At 37.0% G+C, this 24,759-nt stretch overlaps 1 long non-coding RNA gene across 1 annotated transcript; it reads left to right on the plus strand.

Moving 5' to 3' along the window:
* Nucleotides 1-5,279: 5,279 nt before the first annotated feature.
* LOC116590010 lies at nucleotides 5,280-22,625 on the plus strand. The gene is made up of 3 exons (XR_004285482.1): nucleotides 5,280-5,376; nucleotides 15,494-15,497; nucleotides 22,612-22,625. It is a non-coding gene; the product is annotated as an uncharacterized LOC116590010 (long non-coding RNA).
* The last annotated feature ends 2,134 nt before the right edge of the window (nucleotides 22,626-24,759 follow it).

Consider the following 24,759-nt stretch of genomic DNA (forward strand, 5'->3'; position numbering starts at 1 on the left):
ACACTTAGTGTGTGCTGAAATAAAAACTGAGAGCTGTTGTCACCTGCTCCTATTGTTCAGGGACCCAAATATTCCAGCAGGTAAAGGCATTCTTGGGTGTTTGTCTCAGGGTGTTCTTGGCCTCAGAGGAAAGATGACAAGTTGAGGAGAGTTTGGCAAGTTCAGGAGAATTCTGCCTTGAGAGATTGGCAGCTTCCAGAAAGTTCCTGAAAGGCTGCTACTGACAAGAACAGGTTTTCTTTTCTCTTTGCATCTTAGACCTTATACAACAGCAGAAGGCAAGAGGCTAGCAAGTTGGAATGGTTAGGCTACCTTCTGAATTTAAGGAATGAATTAACAAGTGCACTGGGCAAGGTCATGGGTTGCTGACCCCCAGGCCTGGCTTCCATTCCCTAAGCCTTCTATCTTTTGCTTCTTCTACAAGTGTTAGTCATTTTCTTATCTCTTCTGTTGCAGACGTGGTAAGCCCAGAGATTCTGATCTACTGAAAAGTGTTTATTAAATCCTGCTGAGTCTTCCTCTGAAATGCCTCTTATCCACACCCCTTCCTTTCCAACACCTCCCCCCAACCCCTGCCCGTCCCAGCCATCACTTCACACCTGGATGGCCCTCACGGGTTCACAGCTAGACTCAGAGAGGCCCCCTCTTCTTCACTAACTTGTCTTCTGGCCACGGCTGTTCATCTTCCTCAGACACTCTTGTTCCACAGTTCAGTGGTCCCCAAACCTTCAAAGACTCCCTGTTTTCTAGGACATCAAACCCAAGCTTCTCTCCTGAGTTTCCCAGACCCATAATTTGTCCATCCTAGTGAACCTTACTTCCTGTTGTTTCATGTGATCCAACTTTAGCTCTAGTTTGGCTAATCTCTCTCAGATTCATCAATGCCATTCTCATGTCTCTCTGCTGATGTTGTTTTCTCCCTGGGAATATTTTATTTATCTCTTCAATCCTTTCATTCAACCACAGCATACATATTGCAAGCCTCCTGTGTGCCAAATCCTAGTTTCAAGATTAAGATTTTTAAATTGAATTTTGTGACTACTTCATCTCTATTAATCTCTTTTTCTTATTACTCTTAACCACTTGAAATATATAATAATAAGTAGAATATTATATATATCAGGCTCAGGGCATAATGGTAAAAGCAAGTGAGAGACATGGACCCCTGTCCTCAAGTAGCCTTCACATAAGCAGTAAGAGGAATGAAGAGAATTTCTGTCTCTTTATGCATTTATGTGAGGCAAGGTGTGCAAATTAAATGAAATGCAATGTGGTTAATGGAGTGATGATTTAGCACTATATTATGTATAACCTTATTTTTTTCACTCTTGTTTCAAATGGGTTTTCCTTATCTTCCAACATGAAGATAAGGTATTTGAACACAGAAGCTAAGCCTTCTTTGAATTGTCCCAGTTCTTAAACAGAGCTCAACGCACACTTTGCCAACTTTGTATTGCTTCTGACTTCCACAAAATGAAATGCTTTGCCTGTATTCCCAGGAACATTACTGATAGAAAGAGGTCCAGGGTGTAGACACATTCCCAGCTATATTCTCCATTTATTTCCTAGAGCAATAGAAGCCCTTGGATGAGAGCAAGGCAGCAATGTAGTGAAAGTGGGTGAAGTCTGGGCACCTACCTGCCTTCCCAGTGGTTCCACTCTTCTGGATCTGTGAAAGGTATTATTATATTTCCCCCAGAAATGTCTGTCCATATGTTCACATCTTTGGATCCACTCCTTTCCAAGATGTGCTTCCTTTGTTGGAGTCTTTGCTCCTGACATAGTGTGACATGTTTACCATTCTCTTAAGTCACAGATCCTAGCAAGACTGTATGATTTTAAGTCAGGGAATGGAGGATGCCTTCCTCCACCCACTGTAGAGGAATCTATAGTGGTTTTGATTGGGTTTTAGATTGGTTGGAGCTGAATTTTAGTCCAAATCACCCTGCTACCAGTTCAAAGCATTGCAGATGGCCGTGGCATGCAGCCTGTATTTCTGCCTGCTCAGTGACTTCATTCTCTGTGGTAGAGGTTCATTTTGAATAAGGTCATAATTTGGACCAGTTTTAGGACTTAATCAGAGTGGTGCTCTATGATGAGTCAGCACTTTATTGTACCCTGTCTCCCTCCTACAGAACTGTATGCTATGGTTTTTAAATTTAGAATATTGGGTTTGAACAATGAACCATGACTTTTCAGAAAAGATGGTGAAATTATTTTTTACTTGGAGGAAAGCAAGCTATCAATGCTTAAGAAGCTGGTGATCTATGTATGATACAATTTTTAAATTGAGAACTAATAATAAATAGGGCATTCAGGGATGTGGCAAGACCATGGCCACAAGCAACCCAAGTCATTCTATTACAATGCAATGTAACAGTTAACTTAATGATACTAACAAATTACTTGGAGGGTGGGGAGAAAAGGAAAAGACTCCTCATGGATGTTTCTAATAATACAGAGAGGTAGCTCTAGACTTTTTTAATTTTGGAAAAAATTGAGATCTCAATATCTGTTTAAAAATTGGAATGTGGTGGGGAAGGGGAGGCCACACTAACTGACGAGCACATACAGATTTCCTATAAAATATCACGACTTTAAAAAAAAAAAGATAAAGATTATATCTTTCTTTTCCCTCCACATACCCATTCCCTGCCCTCAGTATGTTGTTTCAATTTATAGTTGGCCTAGGAGGCCATATTATTTTAATTTCCATTTTATGAATAAGGAAATTGGGACATAGTGCTACAAGAAGAATTCAAATTCAGAACATCAGCTGAGAAACCAGAAGTTGCAATTGTTCCAATATCAGACCTGTGCTCACTTTAGAAGACAAGGATATTTTTGAGAAATGGGAAGATGACATCATTAGGAAGTTGCTATGGTCTGAATGTTTGTGTCCCTTCTAAAATTCATATGTGAAATCTACCCCAAATGTGGTGGTATTAGGAGATGGGGAGTTTGGGAGGTCATAAGGACATGAAGTAGAGCTCTTATGAACAGGATTAGTGCTCTTAGGAGAGAAATTCCACAGAACCCCCTAGTCCCTTTTTGCAAGTGGAAATACCATAAGAAGTCTACAGTCGAAAAGAGGGTCTTCGTTCAACCATGCTGGCACCCTGATCTTTCCAGCTTCTAGAACTATAAGCAATAAGTTCCTGCTATTTATAAACCACCCAGTCTGTGATATTTTGTTGTAGTAGCCCAAACAGACTAAGACAGTTGCATTTCTATGATGATTTATACAACACTCCTCCCAACAACATCATATATAATTTTATCAAGTGTATGTGGGACAGTAACAAAAACAGACAGTATTCTGTGTCATAAAATAAATTTCAAAAATTTTAAAAGGTTTTAAGTATCTTAAGTATTTCAGAGTACTTTTTCCTGATAACAGTGACATTAAGCTAGAAATCAATTATGGAAAATATTTCTGGAAAATCAATAAATAGAAATTAAATAACACTTATCTAAACTGAAAATTCATGGCTCAAGGAATACATCATAAGAGAAATTTAAAAAATTGTAGAAGAGTTTTATATAAGTGAAAAAGAAAACACAACAACTTATGCATTGTGTATTAAATTATGAGATTGATTTAAAATAGTACACTTAAAAGAAAAATGTATAGCATTTAAAAACTATATTATTACAGAGAAAAAGTTGTAAATTCAATGATCAAATCTTCCATCTGGAGAAACTAGAAACAGGAGAACATCAGTAATTAAGTGGAAAGAAATAGAAATTAATTACAGAAACTAATAACGTTTAAGAAAAATGAAACTACTCAAGCAATAGAGAAAACCAATATATCTAAGAGATTATTTGAGAAGATCCATATATTGGTTAAAAACCAGAAAGATTTATTGTGGGGAAAAAGAAAACACAAATTATCACTATCTTTGACTGACTTACTTCACTAAACATAATATATTCTACCTCTATCCATGTTGTTGCAAAAGGCAATTCTTGTTGATGGCTGAGTAATATTCCATTGTGTGTATATGCCAGACCTATCTATTCATTATTCAATGGACACTTGGACTCTTTCCATAATTTGGCTTTTGTAGATAATGCTGCTATAAACATTGGGGAACATGAATCCCTTTGAGTATTTTTTTATTCCTTAGATAAATACCTAGTTGTGCAGTTGCTGGATCATAGGGTTCTACTTTCAACTTTTTGAGGAAACTTCATACTGTTTTCCAGAATGGCTACAACAGTTTGCATTCCCACCAACAGTCCAAGAGGGTTCCCCTTTCTCCACATCCTTGCCAACACCTATTGTTTCTTGTGTTGATGATTTTTGCTATTCTGACAGTTGTGAGGTGATATCTTGTTGTAGTTTTGATTTGTATTTCCCTAATGATCAGTGATGTTGAGCATCTTTTCATGCGTCTGTTCCCTACCTGTACGGCTTCTTTGGAAAAATGTCTATTCATGCCTTCTGACCATTTTTTAATTGGATTATTCATTTTTTGGGTGTTGAGTTTTTTAAGTTACTTATAGATTTTAGATACTAACCTTTTATGAGATGTGTAATTTGCATATATCTTCTCCATCCCATAGGTTGCCTTTTAGTTTTGTTAATTGTTTTCTTCACTGTGCAGAAGGTTTTTATTTTGATGAAGTCCCCATAGTTCATTTTTGCCTTTGTTTCCATTGCCTCTGCACATGTATTTAGAAAAATGTTGCGATGGCTGATGTAAAAGAAATTATTTCAGGTCACATATTTAGGTCTTAACCCATTTTGGATTTATTTTTGTGTGTGATATAGAAGAATGGTCCAGTTTCATTCTTTTGCATGTTACTGTCCAGATTTTCCAACACCATCTGTTGAACAGAATGTCTTTTTCTCATTAGATATTGTTTTTCTGCTTTGTTGAAGATTAATTGACCATATTATTGTGGGTTCATTACTGGGTTTTCTGTTCTGTTGCATTGATCTAAATGGCTATTTTTGCACCAGTACCATAATGTTTTGATCATTATAGCTTTGTAATATAACTTTTTTTAAAAGATTTTATTTATTTGACACACAGAGAGAGAGATCACAAGTAGGCAGAGAGGCAGGCAGAGAGAGAGAGGAGGAAGCAGGCTCCCCGCTGAGCAGAGAGCCCCATGTGGGGCTCGATCCCAGGACCCTGAGATCATGACCTGAGCCAAAGGCAGAGGCTTAACCCACTGAGCCACCCAGGCACCCTGCTTTGTAATATATCTTCAAGTCTGGAACTCTGATGCCTCCAGCTTTGTTTTTTTTTGTTTTGTTTTTTTTTTTTTCAAATTTACTTTGGCTATTTGGGGTCTTCTGTGCTTCCATACAAATTTTATGATTGTTTGTTCTAGCTCTCTGAAAAGTGCTGTTGGTACTTGGTGGGGATTGAATTAAATGTGTAGACTGCTTTGAGTAGTACAGACATTTTAACAATATTCATTCTTCCAGTCTATGAGCATGGAATATTTTTCCATTTCTTTGTGTCATCTTCAATTTCTTTCATTATTGTTTTATAGTTTTCAGAAGGTGGGTCTCTCACCTCTTTGGTTAGGTTTATTCCTAGGTATCTTATTCTGGTGCTATTGTAAATGGGATTGACTCTTTAATTTCTCTTTCTGCTGCTTCATTATTGATGTATAGAAATGCAGTAGATTTCTGTATGTTGATTTTGTATACTGAAACTTTACTGAATTCATTTATCAGTTCTAGCAGTTTTATGGTGGAGTCTTTTGCTTTTTCTATATAGAGTACAAAGTCATCTTCAGAAATTGGAAGTTTTACTTCTTCCTTGATGATTTGGATGGCCTTTATTTCTTTTTGTTGTCTGATTGCTGTGGCTAGGGCTTCCAGTATTAAGTTAAATAACAGTGGTGAGACTGGACAGCCTTGTCTTGTTCTTGATAGGAGAAGCTGATTCTAAAACTTGTATGAAAATTCAAAGGATATAAAGAAATCTATACACTCATGAAAGGGTAGGAAAAAAGTTGAAGTATTTATACTGTCTGATTTCAAGTCTTACTGTGATGCTACAGAGATTAAGACAGTGTGATATAGACATGTAAATCAATGTAATAGAATAGGGAGCTCAGAAGTAGACTGACACATGTATGTATGGTCAATTGACGTTCAATAAAAGTGCTAAGATAATTCAATGAAGAAAGTCTTTTCAACAAATGGTGCTGAAACAACCAGATATCTATATGGAAAATATCAACTTAGAAACTTTACCTCACATTATATGTATATCACAGACCTAAACCTAAGTGCTGAAACCATAAATCTTCCAGGAGATGACATAGGAGGAAATCTTTGTAACATTGAGTTCGTCAAAGACTATATATAGGACACAAAAAGCATGAACCATGAAAAAAAACTTCATAAGCTGGACACTAGAATGAATCATTTTGCTCTTCAAAGGACACTGTTAAGGAAATAAAAAGAAGAGCCACACAGTGGAAAACAATATTTGCAGAATATATACCTGATAAAGGATTTGTACTCAAAATATATAAGGAACACTTACAACTCAATAGGCAAAAGCATAAACAACCCAATGAAAAACTGAGCAAAAGATTTTAAGACACTTCACAATGATAACATATGAATGTAAATAAGTACATATTCAAAATGAGTAGTAATCAAGAGATTCTACTATATACCTAACTGAATGGCTAGAATTAAAAGACTGATAATACCAAGGGCTGACAAGTATGCTGAGCAACTGGAATTTTCATACATTGTAGTGAGAATACAAAATATTGCAACTACTATGCAAAACAGTTAACTTTATAAAGTTAAAGCTAAATATAGAATAACCATATGGCTCAGGAATTATAAACATTTACCCAAGAAAAATGAAAATATAGGTTCCCTATATAGGCTTTTATGTAAATGTTTGTAGCAGCTTTTTTCATTAATGCCCCAAACAGAACACTACTCAATATCTACTAATAGGTGAATAAATACACTGTGGTATGCCCACGCAATACAAAACCATTTCACAGCAAAAAGGAATGAACTACTGATATACCCAACAGCATGTATGAATTTCAAAAGCATTATGCTGCATGAAAGAGGCCTTACACAAAATAGCATATACTATATGAATTCACTCATATGAAATTATACAGAAGGAAAAACTATAGGCATTAAAAGCTCAGTGGTTGCCTGGGGCCAAAGGTAAAGAGAGAGGCCTAATGCACAGATGCAGAAATAGGGGGGACTTTTGGCCTGATGGAAATATTCTTTATCTTGAGTGCAATAGTGAGTACATGACTGATTACATTCAGCAAAATTCTGAACTGTTAAGTTAAAATCAGTGAATTTTATTGAAATTAAACCTCAAAAAGCTGATTTTTCAAAGAGCCATTATTTAAAAATTCAAATTTTGAAAATTGCAATGTAAAATTTTTTTTTTTTTTTTAAAGATTTTACCGATTGATTGATTGATTGATTGCATTGGAGTGGGGGAGAAGCGGGCGGTGGAATAGAGGAAGAGAGAATCTCAAGCAGACTCCCAGCCAAGCACAGAGCCTGATGTGGGGTTCGATCTCACAACTCTGAGACCATAACCTGAACCAAAATCAAGAGTCAGATGTTTAATTAACTGAGCCATCCAGGCACCCTTAAAATTGTGTTTTATGTTAAATATGTATGACATTGCTTTGTCGGCTCTGTTGGTCAGTATACCTTGTGGTAGAACTTGATGTCCATCTTAATGCAGTACTTTGTTTTTTATCGCAATCTTGTCTTAGCTTTTTTTTTTTTTTCAATTAAAAATCTTTACCAAAAGTCAGATTTCCATAAAAATTGGAAGCCAGCTTACTGCTATTTTGCTCAATTTAGAATAACCAGTTTTGCTCTAAGAAATAGAATTGTGAAGCCCACAAACTTCCCCCACTTTTTCCCTTGAGGGTTCGAGAACCCTGTGCTAGAGGATAGGTCAGGAATGTAGCAGTGATCACTTCAGGGAGAGAGCAGAAGCTGGCCCCTCGCTTGGTTGACTCCCACACCTGGCATACTGGAGTGTGATTGCCCAACAAGAAATAGTCAGGACGGTGCATACTAGTGAAAACTCCATCATTTGTTTTAATTAACATATAATGTATTATTTGTTTTAGGGGTACAGGTCTGTGAAATCATCAGGTTTACACATTTCACAGCACTCACCATAACACATACCCTCCCCAATGTCCATAATCCAGCCACCCTATCCCTCCCCCACCTACCCCCAGCAACCCTCAGTTTGTTTCCTGAGATTAAGAGTCTCTTATGGTTTGTCTCCCTCCCGATCCCATCTTGTTTCATTTTGAAAACTCCATCATTAAAGGCAGGATTAACACTGGGGAATCACTGATGCGTGGCATTTAGGTTACCATTCATAGCATAAAGCAGTGATTTGTAATAGAGTTTGAAAGAGGCCATCATGGACTTGATTCTTGATTTTGACAGTTCTTACCTGTGCACTGTTAGGTTCAATGTGCACATCTCCAAAATGCAGAGATATATACCTATCTTTGGCATTGATATGAAGATTAAATGAAATAATATATGTAGAATGCCTAGTCTGGTGCTGGACACATAGTAAGTATTAAATAAACAGGAGCTATTTCTTGGCTTTTCTCACTAGGATTGCTCTGTCCTAGGACCACAGGGAACCCTGAAAAAAAAAAAAAAGGTGTTTGAGCTCTCAGAAGAATAAGGCAGAAGCCCAGGGAGAGAAGCCAGGTAGGAAACTATGGAGTAGGATGACTTGAAATTGTCTGCCAGGAGATGGGACTCAGCAGTATGGGAAAATGCGAAATAGGTATGGCTGGGCTACTCTAGTAGTGTCCCTAACTCCCAATATCCATTTTTAAGTTTTTCTTTGGCTCATTTCTTCTATTTGCTTGTCCATTTTCAACTTATTTTCTTACATTTAAAAGATATTATTCTAGTAAAAGATATATTCTAGTAAGACTGTTTAAAAAAAGGTACAGGAGAACCTTAAAGGCAGATGTGTCTAACCAACCTAATTGGTTGACTTTATCTTAATCAAAAGGGAGATCATCTTGGGTGGGTTTGACTTAATCAGTTGGAAGGCCCTTAAAAGAGGGTTCAGGATATCACTAAATGAAGGAAGCCAATTTGAAAAAGTTACCTACTACATTATGTAGAGAGACCAGTGGTTGCCAGGGGCCTGGGAGAAAGGAAAAATGAATAGGTAGAGCACAGGGAATTTTTAAGGCAGTGAAATTACTTTGTAGGATACTGTAAGGGTGAATATATGTCATTATACATTTGTCAAAACCTACAGAATGTACGACACCACCGGTGAACCCTAATGTAAACTAGGGACTTTGATTGATAATGATCTGTCATTGTTGGTTCATTGATTGTAACAAATGTACCATCCTGGTGTAGAATGTTAATGGCAAGAGAGGCTGTATGTGTGTGGGGAAATGGGGTGAGTGAGAACTCTATACCTTTTGCTTAGTTTTTCTGTGAACCTAAAACTGCTCTGAAAAATAAAGCCCATGAAGTTTTAAAAAAATGAACCAAACCACCCATGATGCCACCACTTTTAGAAATATTCTTACTTTGGGGGCACCCACTTGCTCAGTGGGTTAAAGCCTCTGCCTTCAGTTCAGGTCATGATCCCAGGGTCCTGAGATCAAGCCCCACATCGGTCCCTCTGCTCAGCAGGGAGCCTGCTTCCTGCTTACCCCTCTCTCTCTGCCGGCCTCTCTGCCTACTTGTGATCTCTGTCTGTCAAGTAAATAAATAAAATCTTTAAAAAAAAGAAAAAGAAATATTCTTACTTTTGCAGAGTGATCCTTGTGCACATAATGCCTATCTCCATATAGTTGTGAGTATTGAGGAACAATCACTTGAACTTCTGTACCTGAAATATTTAATTCACTTGCAAGATATACTAGATACCAGAACTTAGTGGATAAGCAGAAGGTAGGAAGCTAACATTTATGGAGTATTTACTGGTACCAGGCCTTGTGCCAGGTGCTTTACACATTTCATTTTATTTAATCCTCTTAACAACCTTATGAGATAACTGTTATTATCCCCACTTTATAGGGAAGCCAACTATAATTTTAAGGTAACTCAATTGCCAGATTAACCAAAGATCATCCTTGGATAAGTTTAAATGTTATATACCCAGCCCAGATATTCTTATGTTAGGAAGAATAGGTCAGAATAATATTTAGCAAAATGGGTTTTATTAAACCCCAATTTCTTTTTTTTTAAATTTTTTTTTAATTAATTTTTTTATTTTTTATAAACATATTTTAATCCCCAGGGGTACAGGTCTGTGAATCGCCAGGTTTACACACTTCACAGCACTCACCAAAGCACATACCCTCCCCAATGTCCATAACCCCACCCCCTTTCTCCCAACCCCCCTCCCCCCAACAACCCTCAGTTTGTTTTGTGAGATTAAGAGTCACTTATGGTTTGTCTCCCTCCCAATCCCATCTTGTTTCATTGGTTCTTCTCCTACCCACTGAAGCCCCCATGTTGCATCACCACTTCCTCATATCAGGGAGATCATATGATAGTTGTCTTTCTCTGCCTGACTTATTTCGCTAAGCATGATACGCTCTAGTTCCATCCATGTTTCAAATGAAATTAAAAACTAGATAAATGATAGATAGATATTGATAGCCATATAGAGATATAGATATATACCTCTCTCTTTTTTCTTCTTCTAAAAGTTTGGAGTCACTCTAGGTGAAAATCAGAAAAGCTTCTTTCCTATATAGAACATCTCAGTGCTTTGATAAGCTAATATATACTGTGAATTTCCATCGTTTCCCATTTTTGAAGCAGAAGTATTGCAACACTAGTTCCATCAAACACACATTGGGAAATCCCAACCAATGACATTATTCATAATTTATTTAGTGAACTCACTAGTTAATTTTAAGAATTTCCAGAATATATTCTATGGCAGTGTCCACAAAAAAAAAATTCCAAGTTTTATCTTATTATTTATTTTATCAAATGAATAATATACTTTGGGGTTAAGCCATAAAATGATGTAGAAGCATAGAATTGTAGGCCTGGAAGAGATCACAAGAACTCAATAGGTCACCTCCCAGGCTTCAGAGAGGACCACACCTAAGCCATCATAGACAGATGGGTATCTAGTTTGTTGTAAAAGACCTCCAGGGAAGAAAATTCCATTACCTCCCTGTAACTTATTCCAGATGCCCAAGCTCTTCTGAGAAAACGATGAGCTCCTTGAAGCTCATCTAGTGTATTGTGTGAGTACTGTGTGCTTTGTCATCATGATAGCGTATTATATGCAGGTGTTCAGATTTTTAGAAAGGGTGCTGGTGAAAGTAAGCTGAAGATCTCTGTATCTATATAGATATAGACATATAAATATATAAGATATACATAGATATATTCCTCTACCAGTCTACTTCTACCTATCTACTTTTATCTATCATCTATCTATCATTTATCAGAAGAGAGCATAGGAATTAAAAATGTCATCTCAGAATTATCTTTGGCTTCTATATATTTTCAATTTCAATTAGTCTTCTCATCCTCTTTCTCCTTTGAAGTATCTCTTGATTCAACTGCCTCCTCTTTTCCCCTTGCATCCAAAGTTCAAGCTCTTTCTTACTAACCTGCAATTTTCAAATAACTCTTGACTAATTTCTCCATCTCTAGACTCCCTTCTTTCTCACTGGCCCCCACAGTGCTAAAACATTCATCTTTAAAGTGCAGCTCTATCATGTCACTGCCATGTCTAACATTTCTGGTGACTTCCTATGTCAACAGCGTGAGTATGAGCTGCATAGGCTGGCCTATGTGGTTTGGCCCCAACTTCCCTTTCCCGCCTCATCTCTGGTTATACTTTACCACAGTTCTACACATTGCTCACAGTGAACATGCTTTCCTGACCTTATGGATTTTCATGATTTTGTGCCTTTGATTTTTTCATTCCTTCTGCCTAAAATTATATTCCTTCTCCTCTTTGTGGTATTCTTATTCACCTATCAAATCTTAGCTCCTTTGTGAAAGCTGCTTCACTCTCTCTAGGCCAAATTAATTATTTTCTCACATGTTTGCTTTTTAAAACTTTTGCACGTATCCCACTCACATCCTTTAGAAAACTGTCATAAAATGTGGCAGCTCATCAACCAATGGGTAACATGATGATGTGTGCTAGAGAGAGGGGCCATGGGCGACTTCTAAAGGAGTGAGCACAAAGGAAACCAGGTCTGACTGTCTGACCAGCAAAGGAAAATGGTGATTGTGACTATAATGGTAAACATAAGGGAGAAAACCACATAAAGACCCTGCCCTGGGGAATGAGAGGGCTGTGTGTCACCCAGGAAAGAGAGGCAGGCACAGGGTTGAGGATGGACAGCAGCTGCCCAGCTTCCCCTGGAACCAAGGAGGCAGGACACTGGGCAGCCAACAGCCACAGAAACAAGAAACCTCTGGGAGAAGAACTTCCAACTTTGCTACCATCCTCAGGATTAGAGATGAGTGTGCCAAGACCAGGAACTTCGGAGGAAGGGAAAGGGCCATGGTCAACATCACATCACAAGGACAGATCTAATGTTGTTTTATGCTACAGTGATTTGTATCTTACTATGGTCAGAGCACCTGACCAGCATTTCAGTTGTTCTCAGGAGTTCTGGCTGGGTGAAGAGGGAGTATGCCGACTTGACAACACTGAGTGAGGCTCATTACCTGAGGACAATCCAAATAAACTGCAGTGATGAGTATATTTAATAGTGCTGTTGGATCATTGAATGAATGCATGAACCAGAAATGGAAGGCTCTCTTAGGAAATAACCATCTAAGAAAGTCTCAACAGTTTGTAGTTGATTTTTCTGTACGGAAATAAAACAGATGTCCTAAAGCACGTACCGTAACATACACATCTAAACAATTATTTTTTTTTTGCAAAGTGGTTACTTTAAGTGACTGCACTCCTACAATAATCATGTTGCCATTTCTGTTTTGTTATAATTTTTTGAATGTCTACCATGTGCTAGACTCTTCTATCAGGCTTTATAATCTCTAATCTAACAGCTTTTGTTGGAGGTAAGCATTGTTATCTTCATTTTAAAGATTAGAAAACTAAATAACTTGTGCAGCAAGGGCAACAGATAGGTGAGCTGGTGGCAGAGCCAGTGGTTACTCAAACTCCAGTCTGAGACCTAAGTTGATATTGTTCTTATTACATAGACTTAGGACATATAGACATATTATATATAAACATATATACATAGACATATAGACTTAAGACATTTTGGAAGGAAATGCTTTTAGAACTTAAGGTGCAATCATCTAATATACTAAATACCAACAAATCTTTTTACTTCTAAGATGTTTTAAATATGTTTAAATATGTTTTAAAGACAGTCAAAAGACTTTTAGAATCAGCTGTAGTGAAAATGGTGGGATATTGGGTGTCCATTAATATAATCTGGGGCCAAAAAGGAGGTGTGACTCTGGAGAACATACATTGAACACTTTGTATAATTTTCCTAAACAAAGTAAAAGATTTAAATGTAAAATATCAGTAGCTGTGGAGTTTCTAAACCACCCCAGACCCTGAAAGACTGGGATTTGGTATAGAGAGTGTGAACATTTTTATTTTATTTCAAATCTATAACCTCACCATTGATAAATCTTGGGTTTAGGAAAGCTGTTCTAGGTCACTGCCTTTTTTTTTTCCCCCTCAAATTCTGTATCAGCAAGTGAGAGAGCCAATCTTTGAACCCTAGACTGTCAGGCTCCAGCTTCTATCCACTGTATCTTCTGGCCCTTGAACACATTGGGATGTGCATTTAGAGCCCAAGTCTCTGGCAAGTGAGACTTCATCCTGGGCTTAAGACCTCCAAGAATGATGGCCAGAGACCTCATCTCTGACCTTTGAGCAGATCGTAAACATCACGACATCCTCTCTGTTATACTGAGCAGAAATTCATCTCCACGTTGTGGGTATTTCAGGATTTTGAGAAATGGCTACAATTTCATGAGCCAGAAGGAAGAAGTTAATTTAGATGTATTCTAAAAAGATGTGTCTCAAACAAAATTAAAGTTCCAAAGCAGATAAACCTGATCGCCAGGCTGGTGTTTTTATTTTTTTAACATCACCCAACCCAACTTTTAGAGTAGACTCAAAGGAAAAGCACCGAAATACTTTTCTGACTTTTCCATATTTAGCACAACACCACACAAAATTGCTAAATACCATATAACCACACTTACCATCCTGGGGCCTATAAATTCAGAATTCAGACACTTGATTACAAACCACAGACTGACTCTGTTTAAGAAATAGTATGTGGTATTGCAAGGGAACTGCCCCTATTTAGATGTTCTTCTGGTTATTAACTTAGTACCATGGGCTTTTTCCCTCTCTCTTCTTTCTCAATCCTTCTACATGGCTGTCATCTTCAATTTCTGGTACAATCGTATGTGTATTGGGGAGGGTGTATGCCTGCAAAAGCTGGGGGAGCATTTTCTGTCATAATTATAGTCCAAAAGGAAAATAAGCACATACGTTTTTGGTTTTGCAGTAAAATTCCATAGCAAACCGGGAGTCAATCACTAATTTTCAGGAGGCTAAAGGTATGATGGAAAATTCACTCTTCCCATCTCTGGGTAGCCCAGGTACCTCTCTGGTGTTATTCCCCTCCCCACCAAATTCAACTGTGAAGAGCCCTCTCTCTCAGTATTAAAATGCTATCCTCTTTTATTCCCTACCTTTACACCAACCTCTGATCAGACCTAATAGACCCAGTAAAGTGTAAGTGATGGGAATAACAACTTAGGTTTTATATTTTTATAGAAATTGAAACTGTAAGTTAACCCAGTGGAGGGCACTCCCTACCCCCTCCTCCAAGAGCGATATCTCAGAAACACCTGTAAGTCACTTCCCCACCAAGCAGAGCTTTCCTGCACCCTTTATCGATGCCACTATTGCTGATAAACTTATTTAAAGAGGTTAGAAAATTATAAAATTTAAAAATCCTTAAACGTTCTTTATGACAGAATTTCAGTTGTTAAATATAAATCCCTCATTTTATGTCTCTAAGAGTTACTTTGCAGCCGTCTTAGAAAGCAGCTATCATTCCCTTCATTTCACAGTTAGGAAGACTACAATTTTAGTATATGTGCTGCCAAAGCGAGTACAGTGAAGAAGACTACAAATGAAATTAGTTATGTATCTCACACACAGTCTTGGAGTTACGAGATTCCCCTATGCTATACACATGCAACAACCACTATATTAGAAAATCTAGACTGCATGAGATGAACACTTTTATATCAGCATAAGCTTTTGGAGGCAAGCAACAGATACTGATTCTGCCTTATGTAAACACACACACACACACACACACACACACACACACACACAACATTGGGGATCCATAGAAACTGTGGGAGTGCTGAAAATCCAGGTTCAGAGGTGCTGCCCTTGGGAGTAATACCGAAGTCCCACCACAGAGTAGGTCCAGGGAGGATAGTCCTGGAGCCCCTGCTGCTGAGCCCTAGATACACGCTTGAGCTATGAATGCAGAGAGATGACCCCAGGCACTGAGCACAGCTGCGGACGCTGCTGTTTCCTTGCTCTGAGAACTTGATCTCACAGCAATGGCTTCCACTGCCAAAAAAGACGCATCTTTCAATTAACCTTGCTTCCTTGCATCTTTCCCCCTCTGGAGTCAGTGCATTTGACTGGTGGAGCGTAAGTGACATGCCCACATGTGAGCTGCAAGGGGAACTGGGTGGGAAAGTGAGTTTGGGGGCATTTTTAGCTTCCATGAGGACAGAAGTGTGTCCCTCCCACCAAACCCATAAGGTAGAAAATTGCCCATTGGGATGAGGTGTAGATCTTGGCAGCTGGAAGGGATAAAAGATGTCCACTGAGTACTCTACTGAGTAGAGTAGCACGCTTCTCCAGCATCACAGTCACTCCTTCATCCACGTGAGTGTAAGATGCTCCTTCTCTCCCACCCTGTGATTCTAAGGTCGTCCATATGTATAGCAGGGCTTTGTGGTTCACCAGAGCCTTCTGTGGACAATGAATGGTGTCGGCAGAGATCTTGAATCATGCATGGCTACTATTTAAAAAGAAGACAGAAGAAAATTTTAAGTACTTTTGAAAGATTGGTGCTGGTGAATCAATGCCCTGTGGATTGAGGCTAAAGAACATTGTGTGCAGAGAAGCTGCATTTTGGATGAAAAATAAAAGAAGAGCTTCTGTAAACTTGTAATTACCCTTCTGGTGTGCTCATGGTAAATGCCAACAGTACGGATGTCAGCTTCCAGCTTGGGCCAATTTGTTGACCGGATCCATTTTATTTTCACCAGAAAACATTTCCCAGAGGTCCTCCACTCCAAAAAGGAAGGAAGAGAAATATCTCTATTAAGGGAAGGATACTAAATCTCGCCTGTCATGGACATCTGTTGTGTTTCTCTGCCTCACATTCATTCTTTCTTCTTTCCTTACCAGCATTACAGTATTCCTTTGAGAGTGACCCTACCCTCTGGTTCTAGGGGTGTTCATGTGACCCATGAACACCTGTATATAGTGATTGATTTAGGGGAGAGTATGTGATACAGAACATCCCAGTCAGAACATTCCAGGTCTTTGGTGGAATTACTGGGAATGAAATTCTCTCTACTGGAATTCTGGAGCTGGTAGGTTGCATATGAACCTTCTGACAGACATCTTGCCACAGCAGGGAGAGAGCCTCTCTAAGAACACAGACCGTCAAGCAGATATTTAAAAGAAGACTGAATACTTAGAGCATTATTTTAATACCTAGATTGACCCAAACTTAGAACCAGTAACCTTGGGCTTTTCAGTTACCTGAACTTGTAAGTTTCCCCTTTTCCTTAACTGAATGTAAGTTGAGTCTCCCGTCACATGGAACAAAAAAATCCTAACTGATTCATTGACTTTATTTATTAATTTACAGAGTCCTGGGTTGCCTTGCTTCAAGAAGCAACCTGATAACTTCTTGTTCAGAATGCTGTAAACGAGCCTCGTGGTTTGTGTAGAGAACTGGTCTAAATGTTTTCTTCCAACATTGAGAGTCTAGGATTGTAAGAATAAAGACAAATGAGAAGCATTTGTTAAAATACATTAGATGGTATCTCAGAAAAAGATAATGATGGGATTGCCCATTTAGCACAATAAAAAACATTACCCAAATTGGGTTAGTAACTATTTTAAGTTCCATTTAACTTCTCGTGGTAATGCTTTTCATAAGTACTTTGTAATTTCTAAGTTTGTGAGGCTTAAATAATTATGTAATTACTTTGCAACGACCACAGAACTCCACTTGAATTTGGTAGCTACTTTAAACTATGTTAAGTTTTTCATTATAAATTACATTATGTTTAGTACATAATTTATAGTTTGGATGAAAAGACGAATCATATCATGCAACTATTCTGTAATAGCATAGCAATTACTCCCATACTGTGGTAACTTCCAGTGGAATGGATATTTCTTTTGTAATTACAGAAAAGATAACATCAACTCCAACAATTTCCTGGTGATAACATTTATAACTATAAATTCAACTGTAATTCAGTTGCTTCTTCATGGATGCTCTTAGCTGAGCAAGAAAACAAGTAGAGCAAACTGTTTTCCTACCACTTTAATATTACAAGTACACAGCACAGGAACTGAAGCTTGGAAATAGATCATGTGTAATGAGATCAAAGTGTATTATTTGCCACCATTTATACTCTGGCAACAAATAGGCCTTGATCAGTTACAACAGTGCAAGATCAAGGAATCATGCAGGAAAGTTATATTTTATTGTAACATAAACCCAGTTGACAAACTACCCTGAAAGATGTGGTGTGAAAGACAGGCTTCCGTATGTCCTGGAAGGAAAGTGAAAGCACAGGATGTGGGATTAGAAACCTGAGTGGAAGTCTAACTTTCCTACTTCCTAGCTAGGTGATTTTACCAACGGCACAATCTCTGAGTCTGTTTCTTTTTCTATAGATCTGGCGGACCCCATACTTAATCTCATAGGGTTTGTTGCAAAACCGAATGATATAATGCAGCTGGAAGGCTTGTGTCAATAATAAATGTGAAGTACTCTTAAAGAAGAAAGCCCTTTGTTCTCATTCCACTTACTGGGTTTGAAAAAAAACACTCCCTTCAAATAAAGTTTATAATGAAAGATTAAAAAAATTAGTGCCTACTATGCAGTACTATGCTATTGTAAAAATGTAAACTGGCTTCTCTTTCCTTTTTTTTTTTTTTTTTAGTATAATCTGGACTTTTCCCAAAAACTTCTTTATATTCATTCTCTCCCTTAATAGTTGCAATGTTTGAGGGCCTTTGAATGTTTACTTTGTTAGTGAGAAGCAGAAATTTTCTTAGACAACCAGTAGATATAGATAAAGATATAGATATAGATATAGATGGGGCATATATATATATGGCATCCAACTCCCCAATCAGTTTCTAGAAAATAAATATCTGAGTCTTACTGGGGTGATATTAGTGCTATTTTAAAATTTTTAATTAGTATAATTTTGAAAATATTAAGTTATTTTTTAAATGTAACCCTCTATTAAATCTTAGGTAATTTCGTTTACTTGATAGTCTTCAAATCACTAGATGGTAAGTTCACAACTTGTTAAGTTTATTTGCTTTAATATAAAGTGTAATGTGCACATACTTTTGCCTTGTCTTTAAAAAAGATCCACTTCATTACTCTAAACTCGAAAGGGGAATTTTAAAGGGTATAAAAGACTTCTATAGAACTTTGAACTTTTCTTATATGTAAATGTCTGTACTGATACTGTGAGTATATTATTTTAGCAGCAGTTTTATGGGTTCTTTAGAGATCAATAGGAATAGAGAATCAAACCATTTTCCCTTAAGAATTAAATAAAAGAGCAACGTCTTTCCAAATTGAACTCTTTCCTTCAACCTTGAGTATTGAAGGTGTTCTTACTTCCTAAGAGGCCAGAGGTTCTAGTAACTTTGGATATGGCTGGACCAGTAATATCTTTTTACTTGCACAAAGTGTTAAGAAAGTATATACTGTTGCACTGAGGAGTTTATATGCTTATATTCCTGGCTTCCTGACGATTGACTCAAATGTTTTGTTAAGTTTTCTCCTTAAGTATATTTCTGTATTCTTTTTCTGAGGTTGTTGTAACAATGTGCCACAAATTGGCCAGCTTAAACATCAGAAATGTATTGTCTTAGAATTCTGGAGGCTAAAAGCCTAAAATCAAGTGATGGCAGAGTGTACCTCTCATCTCCTTATAATACCCCCTTGTCATTCACAAATTGCTCAGTTCTGAGGAAGTTATTTAGTGCTGTAGTCAGAGTATCCAGGACTAAAAACAGAAACAGCATCTTGTTTGAGCTCATATGGAGGTTTCCCAACTATTTTTAGCTCCTACAGATGCAAGTGTTATTATTTAATGGTCAATGTCACTATTAGTATATAATAGATCTCTGATTATTCTATGTATATATGACAGAGACTTATAGGTATATTTTCCTTTCATCAAAATGATAGAAGCATACAAATGGAAGAATAAAACCATACTATATCCCAAAGCTAGTTGCCATCTCTTAGAAATTGGAATTATTGCTACATTATTGGGTACAAATATCATTTCACATTTCAAGTATGAAGAAAATAAAATTTTATTATTTTTTATTTTTTATTCTTTTTAAAGATTTTATTTATTTGTCAGAGAGAGAAATGAGCAAAAGGAGGGCCAGAAGCATGCTTCCCAATGAGCAGGGAGCCTGATGCAGGACTTGATCCCAGGGGTCCAGGATCATGACCTGAACCAAAGGCAGATGCTTAACCTACTGAGTCAATTAAACTTTTTTATATTGTTTTTTATATTGAATCTAAATTCTGTCAGGGTGACAGAGATCCAGTTTCAACTAGTACAGGGTTTTACCTGATTATCTCCAAGGTACAGCCAGTTGAAGATGTTTAAGTGTTAGAGAGGGTCCACTCAATCCTCAGTCATCTGTCCATGCAGTTAGCCATCTAGTCATTTGGGTTTTGATGAAGATGCCAAGAAAAGTCAGTGAAAATGTGATGATATTTTCCACTAATGGTGCTGAAGTCAATATTCTATAAAACAAAACAAAATATGGTGCCAAGATGGATTAAAGACTTATAAAAACCCAATTATGGACATTGGGGAAGGTATGTGTTATGTGGTGAGTGCTGTAAAATGTGTAAACCTGATAATTCACAGACCTGTACCCCTGGGGCAAATAATATATTATGTGTTTAGAAGAGAAGAAGAAGAAGAAGACTTAGAGAAAAGGACCTACTCCATTTCTCTGATTCTCCAAGTCACTTTCCCTTAACCTTCAATATGACTCAAACACAAAATAGGCCATTTTCCTACGAGAGTTCAGGCGTTCAGAGTTTTGTCTACATTCACATAACATACTTTTTGTGTCTACTGGAATCTGAAAATTCTCTTCATTTCCTCAGTTTTTCTTTGGAAGTATTCTCTTTCTCCAACTGATTTCTAAGAGCCCTTTAAATCTGTAGGGTATTATACTTGTGTTTGACACATAACATTCAAATAATTTTTTCCAAACATCCAAATATAGTTTCTTATTTGCTGTTTAATTTGGCTCACATATTGTTTGACATATAACAGTTTTCATTTCTATCAGACAAGTATATAAATCTTTTCATTTTTGGCTACATTCTTATTCTGAATTCTTTTGAAGAGCTTCAAAATATCTATGAACGCTTCAGAAATGTATCTTAAAAATCAATGTACGTATAAGTATATCAGATGTACATACAAAGTTCAATTTTCCTTTTATACATTCTTACAAACTTTTATATATAGTTTTTTTTTTCTGGTGCAACATAGGTTGACTAGTAAGAGAATCTCTACATAAACATTCCTAAATTCTTTGAAAGAGCATTGGCAATTACAAAGACATTATAGACATGAGTTGCAGAATTCTATTCTAAGCAATTAATTAATGAAAAGGATTTAGAAGATATGACTTGCTTATCTATCTCTAACCCCTTCTTCCAAGTATTTCAAAGCAATTGATAAGCACCATGATAGTTTACTATAGTCCTCATCAAGTGGTAGTTTTAGGGTATTCCTATGATGAAGCATGCATGGTTAATCATTTAGAAGTCTAGAGCTCAAAATGATGATCAGCTCAATCTACACATATGCACATAAGGCAAGATAGACATTTCTGAGTTAATTGAACAGCAAGATGGTGAAACTCAGCTTCCATGGTAAATTTGTTCCAGAATTTTTTTAAGAGCCCTGTTGCATGATACCTTCCCTAGAACTGGTTGATGAACAGAAATGAATGAGGAGTTACTGATGTTGAAAAAGATAAGAAGATTTAACTGTAGTTGCACATTACACAGATGGGTAATTTGCATGTTGAGCCATTGAATCTTGAATTGGCTCAGACATGCTACAATAAATTTTCTAGAAATCTAGTGTTTCAGTTATTGGATAGAACCCAAAAATTTAATCCCAACACAGTGTCATGTTTCATTGCTGAATAAGTCAATGCATAACATAAAATTAAGAGGTTCATTAATTTTATGATCATAAATTTTAGAAAGAAAAAAAGGCAAATTAGGTATCTTGAAGTAATTAATAGCTTTGGGGATGAGCAGCCAACTTAAAGTGATTAACTAAATGTAAAGAAAAGCTCACCTAGAATCCTTGACAAAAAAAAAAAATAAAATAAAATCAAAAATCAAAAATCATAGAGCCAGTGATGGTACTTATGTTTGCCATTCTTCATCCTTACTTTTGGCTAGGACTTTTTTTTTTTTAAAGTCTTATTAAAAACCAAAAAGGAATAATTACAATTCTAAACTTATATCAACACATATGGGGAAAACACCTGATATTTGCCAAGAACTACTCTAAGCTTACCAAGATTTGCTTTGAGATATCTTTCTACTCTCTACTCATTATGTCCCCTCATTCTGAGAGATAATGCTATTTTACGATAGTACACACAGAGAAGGAAAAAGCCAAAGGGAAAATTCTTTTCTGATTGTAGAGAATGATTCTTTAAGTTTAAAGATCATGAATAATTTTATAATAGCCCAAGATGTCATAGCTCTGGAGATATCTATACACTTAATTGAATGTAGGTAAGTGTGATGTTTATTCCTTTAGACAGTTTGTAGATAGTAATTGATATCAAAGCTCAAGGACAATGTTCTGTAAAGTCAGCACCTGGATAATAAACTGTAGTAAGTCAAATGAATCTTCACAGCAATAACTCTAAAGTTAAAAGATTGCAGTCCTGAATAATTGTCCACAAATTAGAAATTATTTTTAGTTTCAGATCACAGGAAAAATACAAACATCAAGACAGAAGTGATATAATAGCAGGTTAGCAGGTTGCCATGCACTATTTTTAAAGGGAATATGATTAAAGACAAATCCTAAAAAATATCTTTGTATAGACTCTAAAAACAAACCAATTCATGCCTATTCTGAGAAAGCTTCTCAAAAACATGGCTCTGCACTGCAGAGCACTAGCTATTTCTTATGCTACAAACAGCACGTCTTCATCTGAAGCAAATGTTTTCTTTTTATTTTTTCAGAGGAATGACATTAAGCTCAAAATCAATGATCTCAAGTCAAATATCTGCTTTCCAAGATCATTACATAATCAGTTATGCCTTGGTTTTTTCTACAACCAAGGTCCCTGCCACCTGGCATTGAAATGAACAGTCTCGGCCATTTTTCTGATATGCAGGTGTGCTGCAGCTCACAGTGCCCTGTCTTCGGATTCCAGCTCAACATTTAAACTAGGAGAAAAATTAGCTGGCCCTTTGCCCTCCTGAGAGGAAAGCTTGTGTCAGAAAATATCAGTCACACTTCCAAGCTAACACTGACTAAACCTAAAGGTGGCTTTTTATATTCTGGAATGCCTGTGACTGAGGGGTCTCACCACCGATAGAGCTTCACGGGGGATATGGGAAGCCAAGCATGTCTAAGAGGCCTGTCCATAGGGATCCATTACTAGAAGTACCAGAAAGACCTCGTTCAAACACGAGTCACCTGAAACACAATCTATAAATTTGTGGCCCCCCGAAGATTATGTTATAGAAACATTCTGGTGAATCTCCAAAGTTAGAGAAAACAGTGCAGTGACTTATTCTAACTGGAGATATTTCCACATTCACACAGGAAAAATTGGATTAAATGACCATTGTGGAAGTTAGAAATATTCAGTGTAAAAAGACATTTTGAATACAAAATTAGAGAAATAAGTGTGTATTCTGTGCTGTATCAATGATCTTTTTTGGATATGACACTATTTGGGTTAAACTCAAAGTAGGGTGTGAGGTCTGGGAATTTAATTTAGAATTGAAGCATGTTAGAGATTTAGAAACCCTCTGGGCCATTCATTCCAAGTCAAAAGTGAGTCAAAAGTGGCCAAGTGCTTAAGAATTATTCAGGAAATTTGGTGACAATGCAGACTCCCAGGCCCCATCCCAGAGATGCGAACTTTGGGAATCTGCTTTGTTTCTGAAGTGGGTGTTAGGTACAGTATAACTGGGGAGATACTACTTAGTTCAGCTCCTGTGGCATACCGTCAAAGAAGCTAAGAACCAAAGAGAATAAGCACCATGATCAAGACACAGAGAAAAATATTAAAATATTATCAGACACACTCTTCTCATTTGGGACAGATGCAGATGGGAGGAAACCAGCCCTTCACCACTGCCCCTGACTGAATAGCCTGCTTGTTACCAAGATGGTTAATGGGTTAGTTAGGAGCAATGTGAATTAGCCTCTACCCCTAGTTATATGGGAAAACAATGTGTGGGTAGCTTTTAAGTGTGCTTTCTCTCACAGGAATATATATATATATATATATATATGTGTGTGTGTGTGTGTGTGTGTGTGTGTGTGTGTGTGTGTGTATTATATATACATATATATATACATATAGATTCCTGGAGAATGTCATATATATATATGACATTCTCCAGGAATCAAGAGAGCTGGATTCTAGTCCTCCCTTTGCAATAAGAGTCTCTTCAGCAAGTCACTCCTTTGACTTTTACTTGATGTGTTATTAATGATAGAGCTGGACTAGGAGATATCTACTATTTCTCCCAGACCTCAAATTATGATTTGTCCCATAGGTAGAAATATACAGCTTCCTTCTTCCATTTTAGCCACACAATTGTTTTGTGAATGATAATAATTATACCAATAGTTAAAAATACAAGGTGCCAAATAATATCCTAAGCGTTTTACATAATTTTTTGCATTTATTTCCTATAATAACTCATGATTACTATATCCATTTTTAGATGTGGAAACTCAGGTAAGGAGAAATTAGTAACTTTCCTAAGATCGTATGACTAGTGAGTTGTAGAACTGGCAAGAAATCAGATAAGGTGGGAGGGGGGAGGGGGGACAAAATATTATGGTGACGATGTATTTTAAATATTAACCTAGTTGCCTTCCTCCCATATAGAGCATTTAGACTCTTCTGTGATTATTGCCTCAGAGACTGGATATGAAAGACAAAGTAGTCTTTTTCTGGCTTTTATCTTTCAATTGCTTAGGCTTTTAGAAAAAACTGAAATGAGTCATGACATAGATGATTTGGGAGAAAAGATAAAGAGTGAGGTTTACGCAAACATACACACACATACAGACACACCTGCACACCTACACAGGGGTATGTGCTTGCTAAGGAGAAGAACAATAGAAGGAAAGCTATGAAAGTG

Source organism: Mustela erminea, chromosome 5, assembly GCF_009829155.1.
Source record: "Mustela erminea isolate mMusErm1 chromosome 5, mMusErm1.Pri, whole genome shotgun sequence".
In the NCBI taxonomy this organism is placed as follows: Eukaryota; Metazoa; Chordata; class Mammalia; order Carnivora; family Mustelidae; genus Mustela; species Mustela erminea.